This window comes from Falco rusticolus, chromosome 8, assembly GCF_015220075.1.
Source record: "Falco rusticolus isolate bFalRus1 chromosome 8, bFalRus1.pri, whole genome shotgun sequence".
NCBI classification, from domain to species: domain Eukaryota; kingdom Metazoa; phylum Chordata; class Aves; order Falconiformes; family Falconidae; genus Falco; species Falco rusticolus.
The window spans coordinates 15,111,174-15,137,764 of record NC_051194.1 but is presented as its reverse complement, the minus strand read 5'-3'; positions in this window follow the sequence as shown (position 1 = coordinate 15,137,764).

Here is a 26,591-nt window from a genome sequence, read left to right as displayed (position 1 = left end):
TTAACAGCTCTTTACTGGATAGTCCAACCTCTACGCTCTTTTCTGAGCATTATCTCTCCCTTCAAACATATTAGAGAAGCACCTACTTTGCACTGAATTCCTTAATTTAAAACATGAACACGACACCTCCTCTTTTCCTTGATAGTAGTCAGAAGAATTTACAGGAAAACATTTAGAATGTAAAGCTCAGTCCATAATACAACATATGATTCAAAAAATAATGAGTTAGTTTTAACATGACTGATCAATTTTGATCCTTTAACACAGTCACAAAGCAAAAACATTTTGCAAGTAGTGTCAAAACAACAGTGCTTAATGTTGGTAAGGTGGAAACTAGTATAAAAGAAAGCACTACTACACAGCATCAGGTGCAATACAGATGATAAAAATTTGTCACCTTAACGGTGAAAGGATTAGACACCAACAGAATGGGTTTAAGCATGTCACCTTCTTCCTAAAGCTTGATATGTACACGCCAAATAAAGAATATAATTCCATCTGACAACTGTGAACCTTGAACTGTTGAATAAGATGGGGATGAACATCAATTCACCCTTTCACAACCAGTCATAAACTATAGAATTGTAGCCAATATGCAAACAACAGAGTGGTCCCCTGTTATGCCAGCCGAGAAACCTTAAATGTGGCTATCCCAGACTAAAACCTACTCCGGTTATATATAGAATATATTCTATTAGTTATACTAATAAGAAACTCAGCACAGTGCATTCACTGGAGTAGCCTGGGAGGCAAACTGGAGATACCTTTGGAAAAGTGTGGTTTTATTTAGGACTTTTCAAATTACATGTTTACATTAAACGTAAGTTCTTATGAGGTTTTTTGTCAAGAGAATATTTTGTGAAACTCCATGTACTTTTTCTTAAGTCATTCTTTTTTTCCAAAGAGATGCTTTTCAGAATTAATAACTGATAGATAACTACACTGGAAAATGTTTATAAAAGCAGACAGGTTGGTTTTATTCCTCTTGGTATGTCTGACAGCTCCATCAGTAATTTGAGCACAGTCTTTCCAAAATAATTAATTTTCATTAATTTTCAGTATTTTTTCCAAAGTACTAGTAGTCTCCTTTGAGAATAAGAAACAATAATATTTTCTTAATTCTTATTTGCTGAAATTAGGAGCATTTTCATAAAGATAAAAAGCCCTTTTGAAAAATCTTGTTCTCCACATAAAAAAAAGTATAAATATTCTTGCTTATTAAGTACATGAATAGCTTCAAAGAACTTCATGGAACAGCAGTTGTATTTAAAGTCACTCATATGTACAAGCCATTAAGTACCTAGGGCCAAGATCAAATGAGAGCTGTGATAAAGGTCTCTTCCCTCCCACCATGTCCTGGGATTTCCATCACTATGTTGAGCTAAAGGAAATCTGGTATTTGTAGGACCTGAAGTATGCTTTGAAGCATCCTAATTAATTTTTGCTTTTTTTCAGAAAACAAGGCTTAAAATTCTGATGTCACTTGTAAGCAAAGCACTTGAAATCAAATATGATCCATTAAGGTAAGCAGAATTCAGCATGGGTTATTTGAATAGGTCCTGATACCCTGAACATTAGTCTTTAAGTAGGCAACCAGTTGTGCAGGTTTCAGTTGATCTATTCATGTTTGAACTTCAGCATATGGCCAAAGTGGCTGCAGTAGCAGGGTCTGAAGAGATTGAAGAATTAACTTAAAAGAAGACTTACAAAGAACATGAACAAGTCCTCCTGCTGCATGATGGGTATACTGCCAGTAATCAGAGACAAAAAATGGGGTTCTGTGACTTTTTAAAACAGTGACCAAATAAGGTAATTATAAAATAAATCAGAAGAGTGGAGGTGGTTTAATGGCTTTTTAATGATCCTAATGTTTTCAATTCTAATGAGTCCTTTTACATCAGTTTTAATCATTTTATGACACTGAAAAATGGCTGCATTAGTTTGGTTTTCTGTTCAAACTCGCCACAAGCCATTACAGAGAAGTGGCTAATGGGAGTCAGCTTTCGTAACTGGAAGCCTAGACAATGGAATAACCACTACATTTATCTGGGAAAATAATACATTAGCTACCAATAAAGTAAATGACAATTATTGTTTAAAGATTGAAGGAAACATACTCTATTGCAATGCAGGTAAGAAATAACTGGAAAGAATCAACTATTGTACACTGGTTAATACAGTGAAATAGAATTAAAACTTTCCAGTATTATGCACATTTAATGTAACTAACTTTAAGGATTGAAAATGAATATGAGTTGTTTCCTCTTTTAAAAATCACAGGTAATATAGTTTCAGGTCCTACACGAATCTTACAAAACAGATCATCTACAACAGTTCAGCGGGGTATCTCTCTCATCTCCAGCTTTAGTAAGTTTGCTCAGAGCCTGGTTTCCCCTCCAGGGAAATGCTTCTATGGCAGACAGAGGAGTGCAACCACTGCGATTTGGACACATATGGACAAAAAGCAGGGAGGAGGAGCCAACAGCCCAAACTGCCCAAGCTGTTTGTTCCAGTGATGTGCTCCCAGGCAGCCTGTTGGATTTAGCGGTGGCAGCTGACGGCACAGATGCCCGTCCTGGGTTACCCGCCGGCAGCCAAGCACATGCTCCAACCTGCCGGCCATTGCGCAAAGAGTTCTCTGTGGAAGCTTAGCTCCAGTGACATCTTCATTCCTCATGGCGTGAGAGCTTGGGACTCTCCTACAGCTCTGCCCAATGGATCGGCACAAGACTACGCTGAGCTCAACTTTCACCCCATATCCTCATCCTCCAGTTTTGACCAACAAATAAATCCCGGTTCTGCTAAACATTTTTTCCTATGTTTGGTCATAAAGATTTCAACGAAAAGCAATAAATTCTTGGGTGGATTATAGATTACTGCTGAAAAATATTTTAAAAGTCTTAATCATATTAACTTTAACATTATTTTCTGATAACTTTTGTCTGAAGTAAAATGAGATTTCTATCACAAATTGTTCAAATTCTGCTTTCAGGTTAAAAAAAACCAACTCCCCAATTATTTTGGGGTCAACCTAGTTATCAAACTATTTACCCCAAAAGCTCCATCCTGCATCTCTCATGTATTGAATCCTTACGTAAGACACGAGTTTATTTCAGTAAAGGCAGCATCATCAAACTATTTTTTATTTTCTAAGTATAACAATACAGATATACATTTTCCACTTATTATTGCTTGATTGGGACCTTCTTCGCTAGCCGTGCTGTAGAAACCAGACCCAAACCAAATTCCAATCACGATGTTAAAGAGCAGCCTAGAGAGGAAAGGCTTAGTGAAGGAATACATATCTCACTGCATACTGTGAGGTACTTCCAGGTCCCAAAAAGACTTGTAGAGCACAATACTGCTATTGTAAAGTTACTTGGCAAACAAGCATGCCTAGGACCTAACACATGGTAAAAGACAGCACATATTTAATTTCCTAGTAATTCCTGTCCCATACACCATCACAGGGATGTTTCTAAATTAAGCAAAACTGGGAAATTATTTTAAAAATAGGTTGTTTAAAGAAAAGAAGATGCTCTAGACTCAGTTTACCCAAGAGAAGGGAAACTAAGTAATCTCGGGGCTCCACAAGCTAACCTAGCTTTTTCAGTACAGCTGTCCAGTATGAGGACTGCCATGCTCAAGCTGAGAGATGCTTTTTTGTCTACAGTTTCTCTGGGAAGAACTAAAGTTTCTCTGGGATGACTAAAAGGTTTGTACCAGCATTGTTAATGAAAAGGGCTGTTAGAAGTATTCTTGCTCCTACAGGTTCACCATTTGAAATGCAGATTAAATGATTTTAAAAAAGAAAGAAGAGAATGACTGAGTACAAACACACAAAGGAAAAGGTGAACAAACCCAACATACAATAAATCTGAATGAATAACACATCCAAATTTAAGTGACACTTCTGAAGCAACATGTATTTATGAGTAAACAATAGATGGTTTATATGAATCTTTGACTGAGATACTGTAAAATTACCCCCAGGTAAAATAAAGAAACAGGTGTTATGATACTTATTATGAAGCTGTAAATGCTGTTTAGCTGTGACTAGACAAGACTGACATAATTTCATCTGGTATGAGAAGATAGAATGAATACCCCAGGTAGTTCAGTAGAGCAATATAGCAAAATCAACTGTTGCAATAATTGTTCCTAATTCAAGCGTTCTATTAGTGAGTGATTCTATTAGTGAATGATTCCTGTTCTCCCTACTTTAAAAGTAAAACTGAGCACTTATATTTTCCTATTATTACAAGAATGCTGTATTGTAGCTTGTCTCAGAAGAAACTTCCACCTTTTATGCCAAAGGTGTTTATTTCTCAGCTCAGGACACTACTCTTTTTGCCCCCATCACCTCCTAGTTTGTCTCAGAGTAGGTTAGGTTTGTAAGTTTTCTGACCTAGTGTTGTGCCCTTTTCCACATACATTCACCCTGCATATGAAAATATACTAGTACCAATTATTGCCATATACCAATAATTTCACATACTCCAATGAGAAATGTATGGTGTCATTAACTACCTGGGCTGTCAGAGGACCTTTAACAACAAATCAGCTGTAGTTTCCCTCTCCTTTACCTTATTCTATGCAAGAGGTAAATATTCCTCTCTCAACATAGTAATGATTTTGTTAATACTCAGAAATAAAAATATTTCCCTTTCTTTTTACTGCTCCCTTGGTTTTATGGAGTCAGGTAAAGCCTCTTCAGCTTCTATATATCAAACTGGGGAGTGTCAAAAAAATGATGGTTCCAACAGGAGGAATCATTCTACATGTATTTCACATGCCCATCTGCTCTCTTCCCCCCCTCCCCCCATTATTCTTTAGAGAATAAAGCTACTGATTCTCTTCCTTGACCTAATTATTTTCTATCAAACAGAAATAGTGGAGAGTAGATACCCAAAGAGCTGTCCTAACGCCCTACCTGCAGTTACCTATCAAGCAGAGTAGGAAAAGAATTTCTAGAATGCCAAAACAGGTTTGAGGACAAGAATATTATTCAGCTCACTTATTTTCTTTCTGTTGATATCTGGGTTTGAAACTTTTAAAGTCCATGATTTCAATTTTTTTCTAGCATAAGCCCAGATCTCATGTGTCTTCTTACTCAAGCCAAGAACTGTGGCTACATGAACTCAGGTATTGCAAGTTCTAAAATAAAGTAGTGAATGTGCAAATAACAACATTTTGGGGTTTTGATATTGTTAGTAGCAGCAGTATTCTCAATCGCCCCAATAAAAGAATGCTCTTCTGAGAAGGAAATCATTGGGAAATTCTTGTCCTGTACATTGTAATGGAGTTTCATTCAATATATATCATTCTTACATGCTTACATTATACTATTTTTTTACAAAGCAGAAAATCATAGTTCATGTTGCTTCTACCTTTCTGCATTCACTTTTCAAAGCACTCTCAACATCGGCCAAGAAAGTTAATTAATAAAGAAAATGTCAAGAAAAATAGATAAGTAAACAAGTATTTATCTGCATACTTGGAGATACCAGAATCAATGTGTTTCTTTTTGGAGAATGTTTATGAGTATTACAGCATGTACACATTCATGCAGCTGTTAAAATTTCAGGCATAGCACATTAAATACAGTTTTCATTGCCTCTAAAAAATAAATACCTCTGATAATGTACTTCCAACTACACAGTGACCCCCAGAAACAAACTTTGGTGCAATAGTCAAGACGTAATTCATTAATAATAGGAAATAAATAAAAAAAAAAAATCTATATGAAATCTGTCCAGATCCTAGTGAAAAATGCTAGGCTTTGTTACAGAGAAATCACTCTGAAAGTTGCCAGCTGGAGGGATCAGTGAATATGAATCGACAGCCCCGTATAAGCCTTACTGGAAGCAAACAGAGCCCAGGGATCAAAAGGACAGTCTTCAAATGCATGGAATGGCCTTAGGAAAAAATGTGGGAAGCAAATCAATCAGACAGACTTGTGGGAATTGCGGGTTTAGCAGAAATACTGAAACAGCAAAATAAGGAAGATACAGGCGGAAATTTTGCTTCAGTGAGAATGGAAGAACAGATCTTATCCAGAGCAATAAAGTCTTGGCTGTCTGGGACATCAGAATGCGAGCAGCTCTTTCTGCATGCTGCAGGTGGAGACTTACAGAGCTGTCAAAGAAGAAACCCTACAGAAATAGCAGAGCCCACTTGAAAATAAAACTGCTATCAGTTAGTCCTCTCCTACTCATGCAAGCAATCTCAAAGATCACGTTAATCTGATACCAATTTCTTTACTTTATTAAGATCCTTAAGGTGAGATGATTTGGCCCCAATCAAGTTTTGATTGAAAAGACACATCAGGCACTGAACTATGGATTAAACTTATGAACTATGGATTTAACATTAAAACTTGGAGATGTCAGCAGACTTCAGGGGACAAGACAATGCATTTTAATAGCAATGACTTTATTTCATTAATTGACTGAATAAATAATTGACTTAAGTAATTTATGCATTTCTCAGTTTCAAGAGAAACCATTTCTCAGAATCCAAACATGTGAAACACTTTTGCGACTGCATGTGGAATTTTAAACTTGTAGTAGAAGAAAAACAACAAAAAACAACACCCAAACACTTAATCCCCTGGCATGGCCTCACAAAATAGTTTATAAATCACCTTCATATTCTATATTCACCAAAATATTGAGTGACTTGATGATATTCACCAAAATCTTTAGACACATGTCTTCACATCAGAGTACTGCATATACACTCTTTCTTTTTTGCAGGAAGGAAATACAAATTTAGTGTTCCTAAGATGATATTTGTGGAAGTACTCTTGTTCATCTAAATTCTAGCTCTGTTGGATTTGAAATCATGGCCAAATTAAAATAAACAGTTCTCCATCTGCTTTTGATACATTATTATCTAGTTTCTGAGGATATAGAAGGTATAGGAAGCTAATAGCTTATTTATTTGACTTAATTTTGAATATTTGGAATAGACATGGTTTCTCTGAAAGAAGGGCTTAACCATATTCTGGACAAATGCCTCAACAAATAAAACTGCAGTGAAGACACTGGCTCATATTTTAGCAAGGATGATCACAAAACACAGACCTAAGAAACTAATCCAATCACTCACAACTCTGCAAGGGAATTTCTCTAAGGTACTGAAAGCAAGTGGTCCTGTTCTAGCTTTAATTACCAAATGCATCATCATCTTTTTTACAAGCTTATGACATCTCAAATCAGATTTCTGCTAGAAAATGTTTCCTGCCAAGACAAATAATGACAGGTAAAAAGGAAATCTTGTCTTTAATGTGAGTGGCAGTAAATTGCCTTTGATCTCTTATCTACATGTGCTGAAAGTGGGCATCAGCTAATATAATTACATCATCAAATGTAGATAGCTAGGTAACGTTCTCATTGAACTATTGAACTCAATTCAGTCATGTACTGAGATACATTTGTAGTTTTCATACATTGGTTTCTTCTCTATTTGTGTGGCATTACACTATTTAGGTGCAGCTTCTGCTTTAATGTTTATTACTTTGTTTTCAAAACTTCTTTAACCCAAACCACTTGGTTTCGTGTCACAAATGGAATTATTTTACAGACATATACTGCAGGATCTCTAACAGAAAGAAAAAATAATTTAAAAAAATCATGTCAACCCCAGAGATCTTAATCCAACAAATAAATTTTGAAAACAGTCTCAATTAGGAGTCAAAAATTTGCATTCTGCATTTATTAGTATTGACTTAAAAATATGTTGTTCTGAAAACAACCCTGGCTATAAGCTTATTCAAATAAAGTATTCCTGAAAAGGAATCCAAAATAGATATCAAAACAAATTCCATTTTATATCATTATTCATTTGTACCTAACTTTCACAGGTTTTTGTTATTGTTGTCAGCTTTTAAACACAATGTGATATAAGTAACAGTTCCTTCCTTGTGGAACAAAATATGAGGACTCAAAAATAGCCATGGATATGTCATTATCATATGCCTCTCTCTTCACCCAAAGTAAGAAATAAAACTCTGCAGATGATAGCATGCTAGCTCCTCTTATCTTCCACAAAAGTGCACCCATCTGTGAGTATAGGAGAGCTTGTACGGAGCTGTGCGAACGCTGTTGGGTAGGCATGGAAATGAACTTACTAGGGCCACATGTGAGCCTAAGGGAAACATTTGAGGTACTCACAGGTGGTTTGACAATTCAACACTTACTAGTATTTGAATGATTAGCGGTGATGATTTAAAATGATCTAGCAGTAAAAGTCTAAGTAACTGTAAATAACTAAAAAGGAAGAACTTAAATGCAAACACGACTGAAGAGCCTGTTTTTACAAGGACACTCATGAATTTGGCTTCAGTTTCCTACACGAGAAAAGAGAAATCAAGCAGTTACAGATACAGCAGATTTTCCAGGATACCATTTCATTACTGTGCTATTGCAGTATCGTTGACCTAGTCCCTTACACACTGCATACAGGAAGCCAAGTTCCCAAAATGATTTTGCTAATGGACCAAGGTCTCAAAATCTGTGAAATGCAATCACCTCATCAATCATTCACAAACTTTATTATTTTTTATATATTCTATAAAAGGAAATGGGAGGCTAGATTCTAAAATTACATATCACCCCTTTTTTTCTGCCTAGTACAGCATTAACAAGCACTAACAAATAGCACACCAGCATCTTCTGAACTAGTGACACAAGTGCAGTGATAAGCCATATAAAATATTCATAACCGGAACTTTAGATGTAGGCAGATGCACAACAACAGCAAGCTTTGTCAGGAATTGTTGAGAGATTGAAAGCATACTTAAAGGATTTATTAAAGCAATCAGAAGAAGCCTCTACTCAGCCACCATGATTGCAAGGAGTTTATGGCTATGTATTTAATCTTCTTGCTCTGTAATAGATAAGTTATGCTTTTTTGTGATTTGTGCACAAAGAGTTTTTTCAATCTTTTCTAGCACTATAAAGAACAGAAGTACCATTTCAGCCTTGCTAAGCGAAGCATTACTAGGAATGTCAGCAGCAAGATGGAACATGTAATAAATACTCAAGTTTAACGTTATAAAGATTTATACTACAGAGAATATAGTCTTAGATTATAAAATAAGATTATTATTTTTTTGTTATATGAAATGATAGGAAAAAATGGTTTGATGGCAGGGATTTATTTTTTCAGCATTATATTCAGGAAGTCCTGAGTTGAACAAAAAAAAAAAAAATAGAGTATGTACCAATCTTAAACTGTTGCCTTAAAAATAATTAACCAATCAGAACAGTGAGGACAACAGAAAATGCTAACACACACCAGTTCATCATTTACAGAGAAGTGCATTAACAAAGGTTTTGTTAACCTTTGATTACTTTTCAAAACTACCAAGTTAAATTATGTTTAAAGGAGTGCCACTCATTGCCCATGAAGGACAGTCGTTAATTGTAAATGTATCTTTAGTGGGCTTGACATAAAAGCCAGGGCATTTTTCTCTTGGTGTCCTGGGCCAGTAAATTCACAAAATGCCTCCCGAATTCCAATATTCTTTTGCACCCCTCTCCCATGAACTACTTAACAAGACCAGATCATCTGCAAAAGCCATAGTTGTGATGCTTGGATGATGTTGGAACTCGCTTCGCTCTGATTCTAATTTACACAATAAAGGGTCTACAGCTAAGGTTCATAAAAACAAGCTTGTTTCTAAGGTCAACTAGCAAACAGGAAAAGTTATCTAAGGGAGATAAAAAAGCAATTGCTAACTGAAACAAAAGAACAGAAGCAGAAAACTCTACCAAAATTTTAGTGTATACATATATGGAGAGCTTACATTTATGTATATAAAAACCTGTGTTATTTCTAAAAGACGGTTGACTATATTCTTATTTTGACACTGACCATTATAAGCACTGAATAGCTGAGCTTGTTAACATAGGCAAACAGGTGGAAGAATACACTTTTTTTCTATTATTTTGACTTACTGCCTACTGCTTCTTGTAGTTTGCATTGACCTTTCCTTAAGGAAGCCTCAGAAACATTAGCTGCGCTCTGGAGCTATTCAAAATATTTCACATGCAGAACAGAGCTGACAGACCTTGGCTTCCCTGCTGAGTTTGCAAGAACTATTGAAAAACTCTTTTCTTATTTTGAATCATTTTTCTCTTCAACAAGATCAGTGTGCACAGAAGCAGCTTTAAAGAGTTTTATGGTAGAAAGAATAAAGCATTGCTTCATCTTAGAGGCAAAACTACAAGGAATGCAGGATTTGTTACAATAACGGTACTGTTAGCACCTTACGTTTCTTCTTAATCTGGCAAAGAGGCTTAGTTTCCCGTTCTCAGTGGAAATCATTAGCAAACATTTATTTCATTTTTATTTACAAATACACACCTGAGTCTCGCATGCTTAATGTAGAAGAAAGGACCTTCCTCAGCCATGCGAGAACTCGTCAGCAGATACTCTAAAAGATGAATGACCATTTTGCCAATGTTTCTGTCCACTGTTTTTGCTCAGAACAAAAGGATAGAAAATAAATTTAACCGCTTAAACAAACTCTGGGAATTTTTTCCTCACCTCATGAACTTCAGCCCAATTTAATCTTATCCTCATCAGATCATGTGAGTTGCCAATAGTGGATTTGGCATTTCTCTTCCACTCCCATTCTTGCTGTGCCACAGCTTTGTTACAACACAAGCAGAAAGCTCTACTGGCCTGACCAAAGCGGGGGTCACGCACTCGCTGAACTGGTCACTTCTCTAAAACCAATTCTTATACAGAATTCTTACTCTTCTCTGTGAAAACTTTACCTATGGTATACACATTTCCATACAGAGTAATTTCAAATATTTTACTGTATATGCTATATACTAGTTCTAAATGCTGTAACGACTCTGAAGTATCTGTATGCATTTAGTATCATAAGAAAATCAAAACAACTCTCCTAAACAGATTAAAGAACAAAGTAATTTATTGTGTTCTACTGCATTTCTGTTCATGCCTCTTTCTTCACACTAAAACTTAGACTGCTAAAATATTTTGCAATGTAGCTGCTTTTTTTTTTTTTCTATGATAAAACATTGGAAGCAAACCCATACAAATTAGTCAATAGGACCTCTCTCCCTCAGTTGCTGAGCTGGCCCCAGAGACTTCATGATGTGTTCGATACACGTTATGTACATGTGTATTACACATGCATAACCATTTTCTGTTCCTTTTCTTTTAGTCAGAAAAAATCAAAAACAATCTCTTTCCTACCCACTTCTATTCTCTTCTGGAACAAAAAAATTAGTCTAAGAAATTCCAAGATCTTAGCAACCAAGAATTTTCATTTACTTTACATTCTGTTCCAACAGCAACTGGACGCAAAGTGCACAAAAAGGAGAATGAGGATGTGAAATTTTGGTTTGTAAATGCTAACAGTTTTATTACAGCTATACAAATACCCATGGTTTCTAACCACACAGTGCAGATTGGTTGGTTTGGTTTGGCTGGATTCAAATCCCATAATTTTGTTCTAAACTTTGAAACAGAATAAAACAAATTCAAAGAGCAACTCAGACACAGGTCAAGGATTTCATAGCCTCCTCCACTAAGTAAAAATGAACTGAGATTCCAAGATCTGCAAAATATGCTGTATGAGAAAACACATGTAACTGGTCTTCAGCATTCCTGCAATAACAAAATCCACTTTCACCTACCAATCTTCTAACAACAGATACACAAAAAAGACTCACTTTTAGCCTGTGTCTACTGAATCCATAACTGTACATGGCTCAGTGAACTTAGAAGCTTATTAAGCAAGTTGTAGGGGTTAAACTGTGTCTCAGAGACAATTTTCATATTCTCAGGAAAACCTCAACCTCTTTTATGTTTTAACTGTAGCCCATATTAAAAGGTTTTATTTCAAATCAGAACTTGGTACTTAACAGAGAAATTGTTATATGAAGGCAAGTTTTCCTCCTAAATGAATAATAAATTATAGGTTATGTGTCTCTTTGATTTTAGATGATGCATAATTTACAACAATAAATAATTAACATATCAAAGGATTCTAATTTAACTGATGCCTTCAGCATCAGCACAGCCAAAGAGCAAAACCTTCTGTTTGGTGCTTAAAATCCATCTTTGTGGTGGAGATGAGTAGTTGCTTTATATAAATAGTTATTATGTTTTCCTATAGGTATTTTTTGTTTATCACTTAAAACTATTAATAAATATGAGAAAGTTCCATTTCTGACATATGATCTGTAAGCACACTGCAATAGAGGAATAAAGGCAAGCATAATTAACAGTATGCCATTACAAAAAATATTTCACATAGAAATACTTAATGCAGGCTTTATTTTTAAGTGGTGTTAAGTTTCTCTTACAGGCAGCTTATAGTACTAACAAAAAACTCAGCCACAGAAAATATCTCATATCCAGGTAAAAGAAAAACAATATTATTTCTGTACGCAAAATAGGTGTTAAATTTATTTTCAGTACTTCTGCTCGATTATCAGTAGCATCTATGACTACACCTAAATTCTCCATTACAAGCCAGACTGAGAATGCCATATAAGCCCATTTTTCTCACCAGCCCATCACTGAACAGCAAAGTGCACACAAGTAACTCAGCTGCCTGCAGTTCGCGTTCTGCTCCATGATAGGTGATGCAGGCATTTCGGGGCACAGGTGGGGTGGGGGGTGGACCATAAACCAGGCACTACTGATGGCTGAACCAACCCCATGCAAAGCGCAGCCTGTAGGATTCTGCAAGAAAAACTAGCCAGAGTTGGCCATTACTGGGCAGAACCAGGTGGGCTATAAGGTGAGACCAGCCCACACCATCCCTTGAAGCAGCATGGACTGAAGAAAATCCTGGGTCTTACGATCGAAGGACAGAATAGCTCTGCCCTGCGTCAGTCAGGGCATTAAGGGGTTAACTTTTAGCACATGCAAAGAAATTATGTGTTCCTCCAAGACTTTGTGATGAGGTCATCATCCTGCAGTTGGACTGCTGTGGCGGGACCCCAGGATTATAGAGTTTCAGTTTTACTAGACTGAGCCTGTTTTCAGGTTTAAAAAAAAAAACCCAGCAATAATGCTGTATAAAGCAGGAACTCACAGCTTTGGTGTGGTTATGATCCAATTCTTCTGTTCTGCTTCCTTTGGGGGGGGGAGGCAGGGAGCGGGGGTTGGTTATTTGGGTTTGGATTATTGTGTTTGTTTCTTTTTGCTTTTTGTTTTTTGTTGGGTGTTCTGTTTGTTTTTGGTTTTGTTTTGTTTTGTTTTTAAAGATTGGCTATCTAGCAAAGAATCATTTTGGAAACTATGATAGCAAGAAGTGTTATTTAGTCTTTAATGTATTTTTTAATTTTTCTGTTTTACTAGGCTGAAAGAAGTACAAACAACACTTTTTTTAACTAATTGGAACCAGCTGAAAATGATTTAAAATACTTAAATTCAAAAGGATGTCAACATACCATGTACATTTCCAATAGTTGAATTATATTTACCAGCTCTTTAAAAATCTCCTATCACTTTGATATTGATAATTAATTATTTTGCAGCTAGTATTGCCTGAATGTGACCAAAACCCAGGAACAATAGGATTGAGTCTATTTTCTCTTTCCCTCCATGGAAACAGTAACCATACAAGCCTGCCTGTCAGGAAAGGAACAGTGCACCCCGCTGGGACTAACATTTTAGAAAAAACCTGAAGTTTTGAGGTTGAAAAACATTTAGCTTTGTTTTTAATCCAAACACCCTTTCAATAAATGCATGTCAAACTCTCACTGCAGAAGCCTGTAGCTTTAGATCACTTAAGCCTCAGCCCGTGTGGCATCTGCTGTTCTTCTGCCATGCCACCAACACAGCTGGGGAGCATCGCTGCAGATGGCACAGCCTGGTCCAGCCCCAGCTGTGGAAGCCTGCATCATTACACCCGCATTGCTGGCCCTGCCTGTTCTTGCAGAATGACAGTTAGCTTAGATATATCACATCCCTGTGACGCTTTGCATGCTTCTCTCAAGAATCTGTTATTTAAAGCAGATACTTGCCCAGTGCTCCGGTGCAGCTGTGGTGTCAGCTGAGTGGGGGGCAGACTCAGAGCCCAGGGCAGGCTTGAGAATTTATCTCAGCCAATTTTGATCAAGAGCCAAGGAACCTATATTTCTCATCACATATAGAAGAAAAAGTGACTGAACAGTCAGAGTCCTGCATTTGTCAAAGTCCTTGATATTGAATATCTGCTTCTGTGAGGCCGCAGGAAGGATAAAAATGGTGCAAAAGATCAAAGAGAAAAATCTACAGCACAATATTATAAATATATGTGTATGCACCTACACGATTTGTAAAAAGTATTTGTATTGGAATTCAGAAAGCTATCTAATAAAAGCATTTGAGTCATTTGATTTATTTTCTTGGAGTACATTTTGTTTGGAATGAAAAGCACTGGTCATCTGTGAACGGCAGTCGGGTACCTGATTATGGGCTGCAGGAAAGAGAAATGAAACTCAAGTGTTCAAGCAGGGAAGACAGATACAATTTTTGGGCCCAGAAAAAATAAATAATTTTATATTGATGCCAATGAAACAAAGATTACATCAACAGTATTTGTATGGAGAGACCCTTAATTACAGTTACGTTAAGGAAAGCACCTCTGCAGTCTGGCTGTAATCACATGGAGTATTATGAAATAGAGCTTTAAGAAGGCAAGTTAAATGGTTGTGGTTCGACAAAAACTAATTCGTGGCTATTTATGACCAGATTTATTTTTGAACACACAGGATTTTATTTATTTATTTTTTACTGTGCCTTTTTAGTCCCCCACTTTCATTTTCTGCTCAATACTACTGATTTAACTCAATATAGAACGGAAAAAAATATATTAAAGGATAGAGAAAAGGTGTATTCTCTGAGAAGATCCTATCAAATATCCACATCATGAAAATATGGTCTTATTGGAGATTTATGGTTTATAATGTTCATGGACAGATTAGGAATCAGTCTGGCATTTCTCAACACTTTTACTTATCTTCTTATGTAGAAAATAACATCTACTACACAACTCAACGGAAAGATTTAGCTTAAAGGGAATGAAAATTACAGGTTTTGTACTTCCTGAGAAAAGTCTATACTAATGCAAACTCTAATGCAAAAAAATTTCCTCTAACCAAAGATCGGAATTGTCTTGGGTTTCTCCCAGTAAGTTTATGACTGGTAGCATCCTATGACTAGTTGTAAATTGGGATTTTTACATAGATAAAGTGAAAAACAGATGCTAAGGTATAGGTTTCAATGAACTCTGCCATTTTATAATTCTATTTGCAAAAAAAATCACTTGTCTTGTCAGTATTGTTATATTGACATGCTTGATCTGCATAACTTTTCCTTTGGTCTTCCAGCTGCTCTTCATTTCAGTATGTGATAGCTGAAGCCAAAAATTGCTGCCTGAAGATGTCTGGGTCATTTCTTAACAAGCCTAACAAAACTTTGACATAGTTTTAATAGGTTTGTTTATAAAACACAACTGTCATTCAGCCAGCAATTCGGATATTTTGAAATTTGGTACAGCTTTGGTGGTAAATACATGCAGAAAAGTAAATTCAAATTTTTCCATTTTCCTCAAATTTAAAATTAGGCTAACTGATGGATCTGACTGACAGGTCTGCTCTGAACACCAAACAATTTTCTTTTTCTGTTCCCAGACAAGTATGGTTCAATCAATAGCATGAATGAGGATTACCAAAGGGCAGTGTTAAAATTCAGATTGGCTCCAGAATGAGAATTTGTTTCCTCCTTTAAGCACACACTACTCTTGACTTTACTACACACACATAGAAAGTTAGCACCGTAACTACTTTTCACCTTAATGAGTCAATTCCTAGGCAAATCTTTCAATAAATCAGAAATAAGTTGGACTGTAAAATCCAAATCTGGTCATTTTTGCCAGTTATTTACACCTGCATATTTAATTCACGTTTAACAGTAAAGGACCATTAAGCACTTTGTGTATGTGCAGGCACACATTAATTGTGGCTTTGATTTTATCACAGGTCTAGTAACGGCTAAGAGGCAGCTAGCTGGCAGGTTCAGTCAGAGCACAATTTAGCCTTGTAGGAAAAAGGGATTAATCAGGGTATAAGCAGCACTCAGGTTCTGCACAGTAGTCCTAAAAAATCAGAATACACATCTTAAACACCAGCATTCAAAGCAAACTGAAAAGGTGTATGCATGTCTGTGTACCATGCCACAATGCATACAGAAGAACCTAAGATGTCATTAAATAAAGATTTTTTTATTATTATTTTTAGTGACCTGTAGTTTGGCACAATTCTCTTTGAATGGAATCAGTTCTGATCCCCAAGATTCAAGCAACTGACCAAACCTGCTAGGCTATTTCAGCAAGTTTCCCCTGGCTGGAATGACAGCTCAGACTAGTCAGCACGCCCTTTATCTTTGAAGATTCTTATTTGTCTACCATTTCACAGCAAGCAGTTCTGATGAATAGTGCAATTAACCTTTCTGTTATTAAAACAATTAATTGCAAAAATTAAATACATGACAAGGGCTAAATACTAATGCATAAATTATTAGGTTCATGAATTGTAATTATTAATCTATGTACACTAATTGTGAAATAAACAAAGAGGACAAATTGTAATCAGAAGTCAGTGCTAGAATTAATGGCCATTTGTTTTCCCTGTGAAAAAAAGAAATGCACCATTTTACTCTTGGCATAAAGAATTAATCATACCTAGCCTTAAACTGGAGTTGTCTTTTTTTCCTCTTGTAAGTGACTTAGGATCCAAAGATGTCTACAGTTTAATTTTGTTTCTACAGCAAAGTAAGTTTGCATCAACAAAATCTACTTGCCAAACCCCATTACGCTGCAATGTAAATATCTGTCTGAACTATGCCTGCAGTGAATCTCCAATAAATTTTCACTTCATGCCGCTATAATTCGACCAAGTACTGCAGAATTCTTATCACAATGTGATATTTACATGCTGCAAGATATACTGTAACAAAAATTTGCTGATCAGACACATGTCTATGGAGACTCTTGAAGACTAACAGCAACACTGAAGTATTTCACTTATGGGAGAAGTACCTGCCCCATAAACATACAGACCGATGTGCTACTGAAGGATGTTTGCTAGAGAAGTGATGTGGATAAAACTAGTCAATAAATGACTTTTTTCCCCTGTAGAACATTTAAGGATTTCACAATTTTTCACCTTAAAGACAGTCAGGGATATAGCTATGAAGATTCTAAATTTATCCCACAGCTTTGTGCCAGAGGTAATGGAAAGAACAGTGAGTGATCAACATCCAACTTAAGTCACCTGTTGTTTACTGCCTTCTGGCAGTTTTCCCATCTTCTTGTCCTTCCTCTCCCCCCAGTCCCCCTAAAAAGACACTCTTTCTGAGAGCAGGACCCCCTTCCTCGGGGTCACTGCCTTAAAAGCTGCAATGTTGCCACAGCAGGATGCAAACACTGGAGCAATGGTCTCATGAGGGCCGTGCTATAAGGGCACTGACGGCTTTCAGAACGTTTTAGAACCCTGAGGCCTGACAGAGCTGCTGCCTTCACAGGTTGCATACAACAAGTTTCTAATGGTTTTATCAATAAAAAAAGCCACCCCCCAAAAAAAACCCTACCATGTAAAGGCACAGTTATAAAAAATCAGCTAAGTAGTTGTCCCTATAATGTATCTGCCATAGCGTAGGAATGTTCTGCTTGATAAATCTTTGAGATTCAAAAATAGGATAGTGATGATGTTAAAGCCCACAGTGTCAGAGACCTTTTGCACTAGAAGAAAAGTTTCAAAGAACAGTCGATGTGCTGAAGTAAGGACGTTTTGCTCCACTCACAGCTCTTGAAAGAAAAGCAGACTTTTCTCCTTGAAACCAGGTCCCACTTTACATGATGTTTATTTCTGTGGGTCACCTCTGGTACCACAGCCAACTCCACTGTCACTGAGTGGATTACTTGGAGCTCACTGGAACCCTGCTGCCTAAATCGAAAGCAAGGGTGAGGATATGCTGAAGAGCTGCCAGCCACGTTTGGCTCACCACTTGGCCTTGGGTTGGCCAGCTGACTGCAGAATTTCAAATAAATTGTCCTGATAGCAACATAGCATGATTAAATAAGGAGCTCGTCACATAATTTTGCATGATAGCAGTTTCAAAACAAAAAAACCCCATAGTTTTGGATATCAGAGAGTTCAGCAAATTTTTCAAGTGCTTGTGTAATGCCACTTACCACCTTTTATTTATGGTGCAGCATAAAGCAATAAAAAAGAGGTCTTCCAATTAATTCTAAAAAAAAATCTACCTAGCTTTTTCTTGGCCTGTATGTTATTTAGTGGGGAGCTAGGAGCTGAAGTCCTTCAAAACATCTTTCCTCTTTTATAAGGTGTCTTTATTCTTGTAGTTCCAACAAGCTGTGGGATCCTGTGCAATGCAGTATTGGGAATGGGGTTTATTCAGGTGACTTGGTTACAAGGTGCTGGACAAACCACTGTCTATTGCTTGAAGATTTCTTTTTTTTTCACAGCATTATGCTCCATCCACCCGTTATTTCAGCAGTGTTGTGATCTCTCTCATCCTATCTAATGCACTGGAAATGCAAAAAACTCAGATGCTGCAATGATGAAAGCAAACAGTGGAATGGCCCAGGGAGCAGATGTATACGTCCCAGAGTTCAGGACAATATTTGAATCAGCTTTGTTCTGATTCCTGGGTTTGCTTTTATATTTAAAACCTGTTTTGCAACTACCATGATTTTGGCTGCAGTATATTAATGAAAAAAAACCAACCCTCAAATCATCAGTGTCTTAATAATTTTCAAGGCATAGGTGGCCATATGTGGTAGCTTCAGAACTAACCCTCTTGGTAAAGGAGCACAACTACAAGAAAAATCTAGTCATTATTTTAGAATCCAGTGTATGGGATGATTAAACGGCATTATTTTTATAATTACCTTTTTGCAAGGACAATAGTACAGAGAACATTAATTGATAATATGTTCCCAATTATGAAACCAAAGTTCTGGCAAATCCTCTCTCACACCTCCTCATTCTTTTAATTTCTTAGTTGTCTGTACACCATTAAAAATTTTGCATTTATTCATGCTAAAGGTGGAGCTAAAACAGGCAATGGTACAGCACACATTCTGAAAACAGCTATATCACTCATAACGAGGTACAGCTTAGGCATATCCCCACATTTAATTATAAATGTTTGTGCTTAAATGTCAATGCAAGAAAACATAATCTTGTTACAATAATAAAAGTTATTATACAATGGCCTTTCCTAAAATACAGTTTACTAGAGCATGGCAGGTGGCAGACAGGAGGCTGAAAACTGTAACAAGCAATTACATTACAGAATTTTTTTTCCTTCAGTTTCATTAGCTAAATTTCTTCATATTTTAATCTGATCTTTTTAATAATGTGTCAGGACTGACACTCCAGTGGACATGAAACTCAAAATGGTCATGGTTGAAAGAATGCATCTACTTAATTTTTCTCTTCAACTAGTTTTAAAAATTAATTTGATTGCTCAGGCTATTATATAAAATTTGTTGAATTTTGTGTATTACTAATAGGCACCTTCCTTGTATTTTCTGCTCTCTATTGCCTAGCTGAGGTTTTTCTAATACTTGCTGATGGCTGATTAAAGAAATAATGAAACAGTGACAAAAGTCAATTGCATAGCTCCCATAAGGCTTCAGACAGATGTGGAGTTAAGTGCAGAAGGAAAGCTGCGTAGTGGTTTTCAAATACAGTTTTGGGGTTCAGAATTATTTTCCTGATGCCTACCTTGTCCACAGCACAAACCCATATACCTAGCAGTGTTGCCAAGACAAGAAAACTGCCTGAAAGTATCCAGCACTCAAAGGAGCACAGCTTATCATGTTATTTTTTCAGGTGTGCTCAGAAAAAAAAAGACAGATGAGTTTACCATCAAATCACAATGTAACATAGGAACTACTTTATAAAATGGATCAATTCTAAAATATCCTCATGAAAACATCTTAAAGCTTCTTCAGGGTTTGGGGAGGATTGTTGAGAGAATTAAAAAAAAAATCCAATTAAATGAAGCACCTCTCCAGGTTTTTGAATTAAAGTTTTTTAATTTAAATTTTTGAACCATTTGTTTAATTTCTTAAATCATGTATGTATTTTGCTTCTAAAGCGACTTGTCAGGGGAACAAAATGGTTACAGTTTTGATGAGGAAATTAAACTTTTGAAAGATCTGTTTAACCTTCAGTGAAATACTTAGAGGCTGATTTTGAACCCAAGTAAATGCAGATTAGCTATGCTGAAGAGAATGAAATAGCAGCATTAAATGAATGAATGGTGACCAGAATCGATCTTTTTTTTTTTTCAGAATTGTATAAAGAAATACTGACAGACACATTCCTGGATGCTCAGAAGTGGTTCCCTAACTGTTAGGGGTTGCTGTAGTCAAGAGAATTAGTCACAAGGTGGATCAGACAAATATCACAGCTGAGCCCTTGCTTAATTTGGGAAAAACCATCCACCCTTCACCTTTTACACTTTTAATACCATATACTTTCCTTGCATTGAAATTTAGTGTATGTCCTTGGTTTCATGCAAGTGTTTAGAAATAACACGGAACTGTTTCATTTATATCTCTCAAAATACACTAAACCAAATGAATTCAAAGATGCAAATATTTTGCCTCCATAAGTTAATTGCACAGTTATCATGTCATGACATGTGTTAATGAATGTGTTAACCCCAGGTTGCCAGGACTGCTGTTCTTTATGGAAAGAATAATTCTTGGCCTCTTGAGGCCATGCAATTTACTAAGTATAGCTCAGTGTACAACAGATGATGTAAAAAGAAGTTACAGTAGATTTACTCTAGCTACTCTACATTTTTTCCTTTACATTCCAAAAGTAGATCAGTTCCCTTGAGCTGTACAAGTTATAGATAAGGATGGACTAAAACTTTTAGATTTCACATTTGCGTAATGCAATATAACGCTTTTCAAATCACTAAGCCTTGCCTAGAGACTATCAATCACTTCAGACTTGCCCAAAACTCAAGTAAATTATGAGTTTGAAGAGATTACAACTGTCATCTTCATCTTTTACGCTGGTAAAAGATTCATATTTCAAATCTTGGTTATCTTTGCATACAGTTCAATGCTATATTGTCCTGCCACCTACTAATCAAGATTTGGGAAAAAGATGAATCTCCCAGTCAAACATGTATTTTTCTCTTATCGCAGCAGCACAGTTTGTTCCAGTTAAGGAGCTGATGCTGCCACTATAAAAACTTCAATTTTTAAGGGGATATGTAAGTTATCTGTAAAATTTTGCTCTAGAAAAAAACTTACTGTGCAAGGTTATTAGGTCAAGAACCTTTTTTTTTTTTTTTCCCTTCTAATGATATGATTTAAAAAGAAACAAAACACTAATGAAATTTTGGAGCTGACATTTCAGACAGCTCTTTCTTCTTTTAAATCAAAAGGTGGTTTTTTTTGAGGTCATTAGTCATTTGAGCATTTGATGTCATTAGTTCATTACAGTTCTAGGTGCTAAGCCTTGAACAAAATACACTTTTTATGTAAATAATAAACTACTTCTTAATTGTAATGATATGCTAACATTTCAAATTGCTAAAACATTCATAAAAAAACATAATCAAACTTATTCCAGTAATCAAACTTATTACTTGAGTTCTGTGGAAAAGTCAGCATTCCATTTCCTTTAATTCCCAATCTTGACGACACTACCTTGGCACTTAATCCTTAATCCATTCTTTTGTTTATTCTTAACACATTAATTAAGAAAGACTGTATGAAGATTCGTGAGTATGAAAAATTAAGAGTAAACAAAAAAACAACAACCCAAACCAGATATTGAGAATTTCATAGTCTTCCCTGATCCAGTCAAGCACATGCTCATTACTGAGCATGTCCTCACTTGCTTTACTGCTTCCTCTTCCATGCTGCCAGAGTCTGATCAGCCTTTCTCCCCTTCCTTCTGCAACCCTGTTGCAGATCCCTGGTCTTGCCCTGCCCTTCCCCTTACTCTCACACTGGATGAGAAGGAGGGTCTCCACCCTGCAGTGAAGTCCCTCAAGCTGTGTCTGAGTCCCCTGTGACAAGGCAAGACAGCTTGAGGAGTGGCAGCTACAGCCTGGATCAGCCCCAGGCTCCTTCCTCCTCTGGAAAGGAATGCAAAGAATAAATCCTGATGCACCCCTCGGCCCTGAAGGCAAGAGGGCATTCCAAGTCCCTGTCTGCCAGGAGGCAGGGGAGGGGGTCATCATGCTGAAGAGGAAGCTCATCATGACTACAGCTTTTCCTGAATCCGAGTCTGTTACATACACGATGCCATTAATGCAGACCAAAGAGGAAGGAAGGAATGTCTTCACCTCTTCTGGCCATGATAATCACTGTGGTTATTTGGCGGTATTGTTTTAGAAGCATAGGAGAGAAACGGCAAAACTCCTCTTTTGAAAAGCTTTCAAAACCTCCATTGTTTTGGCAACATCTGTTGAGAACACTTGAAAGACAGACCCAAATCAGAATTGCATTTCTGATAGCTAAATGTACTTGCCAACTTTGAAAAGCCACCTGAGTAATGAACTGTTGCTTTCTAATTGATGCCTTTGTTTCCCTCACCTCTATTCATTCTCCTCCCTGTAGAAAAGCAAGAATGTTTTTATGCTTTTTTTTCAGCTTAAGTTCATTTCTGAATAATAGGAAACATTTTCAACATTGAATTACTTTTTAAATGAAGCAATTAGGAAGGCTAGAGCTTGTGGACATCTGATACTGCTACAAATAGAGAAAAAACAAAACAAAACAAAACAAAACAATATTCTGAATAAAAAAAGAGCACAGGCTTGACATCTTCCACGTGTTTTCCTATCCCAAGATTGTGGAAAACAGGCTGTTCATACAGTGCACTGTTGCAGAACTTAACTTTTCATGTATTACCTATAGATTATCTGTTCTAAAAGTGAACACCTGCATGAAAAACAGAGGGAAAGTTAGTTGAAAGCAATTCTTACTGGAAGAAGGAATTAATTATGCATTGTTATTAGGCAGTAGGCTTTCTTCTAACTTTATCTTCAGTGCTAAGCTGAAGGCAAGGACAACTTTCAGCTGCCCTTTTCAACATATTAGACCCAATTCCATTTTCCAAATATGTTATCAATATGGTAATTCCACACTTTCCCATCTGTAGACAGTCCAGTGTTCATAAAGGTAGCATTATTACTACAAATTTACTGGGGGGAAACTATTTCAATTACTAGAAGACTATGCAACTCCAAGTCTATTTATTTCAATTTATTCAACTGTCTTGATATATTCGTGCATAGAACTTTTATAAAGAATGAATAAATTCACCTTGAAATTGTACCAATTGACTTTGGCTGGGCTAGGCTGCACGATGGAATCAGAATCACTTTTGAAATAAGCCCTGACAAAGCTGATCAAAACAAAGTGCTACTCATTTATTAAAGTGACAGCTCAGCAGTGGTTTCAAGCTAAGGGATGACGTGGCCTGGGGTGTTAGCTGTGGCCTGGGGTGATAACTGCGGCCAGAAGCTTTTTTGCCAGGCACACACTCTGAAGCCACATCTGATGGTGTGACATTTCCTAGGGCTCCTGCACCTGCCTGGATGTCAAGTGGCTGGTGTAAGTACTGTCACCCATTTCAGATTGTTATTCCAAGAGTGACAAGTTTGCCCTGAGACTACACACATGAAATTGATCCTTTTTCCCTTTGTTATGAGCAATCCAGTCATGGATAAAGCATCTTGGGTCAAACACATTCAGAAAATGCACAAAACACTAGTTTTATGAATTTATCATATAACTTATCAACAGCTGAAATGAATCATTACTGGAAATACAATGTAAAACATATGAGACATTTGAAAGTTTCAGCCTAAGTACTTGAGTTTCTAGGATTTATAAAGCAATAGGTTTAGCGGTATCCTCCTTTGAGTGTTCAAGTGCAGGATTGCTATAGAAACCCATATCCTGCTTTAAAATCAATAGCAATTCAGGCAAGACAAGCTGTTAAGCCAGTGTAACAGGTAGGAATGTGCTTCCTCAGTTCATTGCAGGTGTTGCTACAATGGAAGTTTAACTTACAGGAGGAATCACAAACTTCCTATAAGATTTTGGAAAACATGGTAGGGGACAAGGAGAATGAATAACTGAACCTGGATTTGAGAAAGGGCTTAGCTGAAAGCAGCAGAGCTCGTGAGCAAGCAAAACAAAGACCCCAGATTGTACTCTTCCAGCTTTTTTAAAGAACAGAGTTGAGCTTGAGTGAATCTGTGCTTTCCTGAAAAGTCAGTTTCAACTTCCCTGTTGTGCAGAAAAAGTCTTATAAAATGCAGCCACTCACATTGAGTCATTCTAAAAGGAAAACCTAGCAAGGGAGAATTAGCATGAGTTCACGTGCAAGAGTCACTGTTTCTTTCACTACGAGCAGAATGTGATGTTGGCACTGACATATGACATCCATTTGAAGCTATCATTAAATGCTGGCAGTTCTAAAATTAATATAATCCAGCAAGAAAATTTATTCCAATAAATTTTCAGATCGCTGGTTATCTGGTCATTTCTTTTTCCTTCTTAACAGTTTTAGTTTCAAATTTCATTGTGGGAGGAGAAGTAGAAAAAATCAGTATGAAATGTTTATAGCCTAAGGGTCCAACTAAAAAATAATAATAATAATTAAAAAAAAAAAAAAAAAAAGAAAAAGGGACATACAACCAGAAAACATGAGAAGCCTAAAAACTTCAGGTTAGTACTTCATGAAAGCAGTGTGAGAGATGAAGAGAAGCCTACCTGAGAGAAATGCATAACAAAACGTGCAGGCTTTGTATTAAAGGGAAACTGGCAAGTACCATGAGGTCTTACAGCAGGGAGACAAGGTGAGATTGGAGGAAGTTAGCATAATAGCAATTCTCACAAACAGAAGATTAGCATATACAGCAACTGTCTGTGTTTTCAAAAGGGAAATGTCCTGCTTTTCAGAAGCCCATGCAATTTTGATGCACATTAAGATTTCACCACCAAAGAGCAGAGATTTCAATTTGTACAAATGTGTCTACATTATATATCGTGGTGAGCTTTTTCCCAATTAGCTTATTACTAAGTTTTTCTGACCTGCCTCGCAAATCTCTCACATACGATTTTGAAAACTGCTCCATTCTGGCACACACACAGAACAAGACTATGAAAGAGGAAAAAAGGAAATGAGCATCTGTACACAAACATATTACATCAATTTGTATGTGACTTTCTGACCTATTAATATTATTCTAAATATCCCCTGATAGATTTTTCCTTCCACAAATTTGTTCAAATCTTTTTGAGCTTACATCAACATTTAACATCCAGAAGACTCTGCATCAATGAGTTTCACAGCTCAGCTACCTGTTGTATGAAAAAGTATTCACTCATGATAGTTTTGAATTTTGCAATGGGTTTGCTTCATTTAACAACTTGCCCTCAAGTCCTTAACTGGGAATGAATGCAAATGGTTTGGTCCCTTTAGTTCCTTTTGTCACTCCTGGCTGCACAAATCTCTGTTGTAGTGCCCATCTCTTCTGTAGGCTGAAGGATCCTCACCTTAGTTGATTCTGTATTTTCTTGCTGCGCTGCTCTCTTTCTTTTCAGAAATCACTACATTCTTATACACAAACTTTATCCATGCCTGAACAAAGAATTCTGGATGCAGGTGTAGCATGGAACTTTACAGTGCAATAATGACATCTTCTCTGTTCCTTTTCTAATTCTTCACACAGCTGATTTGAGTGCTTTCAAGTTCTGCACTATATAATCACAGGAATGTATGTATATGTATATACTCTGTATAGCATAGTAAACTCAGAGCCCTTTACTGAAAGAGTAATATAAAGATTATTTTTGCAATGGATGAACCCTCTGCAGTTCTGGATAAGTTAAGCCGACTGGCAATTTTACAAAGGCTCTTCTGTCTGGACATCTCAAACCACTGGTACACTTAAAGCAAATCTAAAATAGTAGAGAAAAAGAGTAAAAGTGGGAAATTTGAGAAAGCTTCATTTTTTCCTAATTCTCCAAAACTTTGTTTTTCACAAATATTTATGGTAAACGGCAAGTGTTCATCAAACAGTTTCAGAATAAACTTCAATTTATAGACTTTTAGTGTGGTAAACACACTTTGGTGTGTACCCTGCAAAACGTGATAATAAGAAGTGCTTGCTTCCTTATAACAAGGAAGTACTGACTTTGGAAGTTATACATCAGTGGAGGAATGAATTCCAATTCCCAGATGTTTGTAAGCATTGGCATAACTGTATCAAAGATGAACACTAACTGAAGAACCAGTCAGAATATATATTAAAATTTTATATTATTCAACCTATCGACACGCAAAGATAAAAATACAGTATACGTCTACTGCCTTCCTCACACCTATGAAGCTGAATAAATCATCATGTATTGTAGTGTAAGTACTGTAGGAGCTCCCTACTATCAAGGAAAACCCTTCTGACAATAAAAATGGTGCTTTCAGGTAAAAGATGAAAAAAAACAACTGGCTAGAAGTACGTCAAGAAATAGG